The sequence below is a fragment of the Branchiostoma floridae genome, unplaced genomic scaffold (genome assembly GCF_000003815.2).
Source record: "Branchiostoma floridae strain S238N-H82 unplaced genomic scaffold, Bfl_VNyyK Sc7u5tJ_572, whole genome shotgun sequence".
Lineage (NCBI taxonomy): Eukaryota > Metazoa > Chordata > Leptocardii > Amphioxiformes > Branchiostomatidae > Branchiostoma > Branchiostoma floridae.
In genome coordinates, this window is record NW_023365891.1 from 24242 (window position 1) to 26423 (window position 2182).

The 2182-nt window shown below is 45.2% G+C and overlaps 1 long non-coding RNA gene across 1 annotated transcript in view; it reads right to left on the reverse strand.

The window, feature by feature from the left end:
* The window catches only part of LOC118408949, a 9082-nt gene extending 7853 nt beyond the window's left edge, over positions 1-1229 (reverse strand). Inside the window, exon 1 of the long non-coding RNA XR_004830377.1 lies at positions 894-1229. This is a non-coding gene — a long non-coding RNA (uncharacterized LOC118408949). The remainder of the gene's footprint in view (positions 1-893) is intronic.
* Between the last annotated feature and the right edge of the window lie 953 nt (positions 1230-2182).

The window sequence follows — 2182 nt, forward strand, 5'->3', positions numbered from 1 at the left end:
CTGCATCCCTGTGTGAGTCCAAGTAAGATTCCCGGCCGACCTCGGGTCTCGGAGTGAAGCTGCAGTCTTTTGCGAGCCTAAGTAAGATTCCATGTGGTTGGAGAGTAGAGTGGCGAAGTTACCATCGAGAAAAGTACTTTAAGGCTTAAGTCACATTTCAAAACCGGGGCCCGGTCGGGATGTTTTAAGAAAAGAAAAATTACAATGTCTACCTAGAAATATACACAAAGTATGCCCTTGAATCTTCTTTTGACATTTTGTGTATTATGATACTTTTTATATCATTCTTTTCGCTCCCGAAAGCTGCCCGGCCGGGCCCCGGTTTGGAAATGTGACTTAAGCCTTACGGAGCTTCGGGTTCCTTTGGGATCCGTACGGAACTCGAAGTGACTTAAGCCTTCCTGTCTGGGAAGTACATTCCAAAGCTGACGGGGGCGGTTCATGAGCGCAGCAGGTTGTCATTATCTGATAGTTCGGTCCCTTGCGGGTGCCGAACATTCTCGCAGCGAGTTCCGACCGATGCCGAAGGCCGGCCCCGCTCGGGCGATCCCAAGTTCATTTAAGGGTCACACTTGGAACACCAAGTGGCAACCCGGACAGTAGTACCCGGGCAGTTCAGCACCGTGATATCTTGGCCTATTGCCTATGATGATGATGGCGATTGGATACCTTCAAATAAAGTTCCAATACATGTACACCCCTCTCCCTCGGTCCACAGATAACAAAGACACTATACGTGTCCTTTGAATCTTTTTCATCACTATGGCAAACGCAAACGCAAATCCAAAATTACCAATTTTTTTTCTCCTTTTTTGGCTGACAGAACAGTAAAACATTTCTGGTAATAATAATTTGCAACAACGGTGGAAACGTGAAAACAAGATAAACATTACCTTTCCCCCGTTCTTGTAGAGTTTCAGTATTGATTTCGGTATTCCGGTTACATCTAAGGTAGAGTCGAGTTCTTCTGGCGCTGCAAGGAACGCCCGGTTCCAAATCTGACAGACTCCAGTTCTGTCCCAGATGCATGTTTTCCCAAGAGTTCCATCTCAAAGTCGAACTTGGGGATACAACGGTATTCATATGCCAGACACCCGAGTAAATAGAAGACTACAAACATGGTAACGAGTTTTCATCTAGTAAACACGACCTCAGCTCTGTAAGAAAAGATCCAAAATGAGACCTGTCTGCCCCGCGCTCGGGTCCCTGAGGGACAGAAGTATGCAGCCAGCCCCTCGTTTGACAACCTCGTAACTACGCTGGTCAGGGAGAGGCCCCGTGCCTGTGTTCCAGGAATATGTGTCTCCCCAGGAAAATCAGTCCCCCTCCTGCCATTGGTCCAATTTGAGGCCGGTGGGCGCGGCCTAAAAGTACGAAAGCCCACAGCAACAAAGACTACTATATGCTATATTTCAACATTGAAAGCTGTTTTTCAATGTAACGCACATCTTAAACTTGAATGTTTAAAGAACAAACATACTTTTTGTAGTGATTGAAAGAAGGGGGCCCATTTTCCCGGGCAGATTAGATTTTCTGTGCCCTTAGATCTTCCGATGCCCACCCTTTTTTTCATCTTGAAGACATATCTCGTAATACAGCATTAAAAAGATATGAACGTTCAGTGAACGAAAAAGGCTCATTAGTTTGGCATTTGTAGGGATTCCAGGTTAACATATCCCCAAAGGTCTTCGACTTATTGGCCATCGAATGCATTACGGGTGAATGGGGACATATTTCCCCAGGGTAACCGACTGAATGACTATAACAGATGAATGGGTACACATTTTCCTAGGATTTTCTGTCCCCTAATGGGGACACATTTTCCCGGGATTTTCTGTCCCCTCATTGAACGTATTACGAGAATGGGACATATTTTCCTAGGATTTTCTGTCCCCTCACGGAATGTATTACAGGTGAATGAGGAAACATTTTCCCGGGATTTTCTGTCCCCTCACAGAATGTATTACGAGAATGGGAACACAATTTCCTAGGATTTTCAGTCCCCTCGCTAAATGTATTACGAGTATGGGGACACATTTTCCTAGGATTTTCTGTCCCCTCACAGAATGTATTACGAGAATGGGAACACAATTACCTAGGATTTTCTGTCCCCTCGCTTAATGTATTACGAGAATGGGGACACATTTTCCTAGGATTTTCTGTCCCCTCACAGAATGTATTA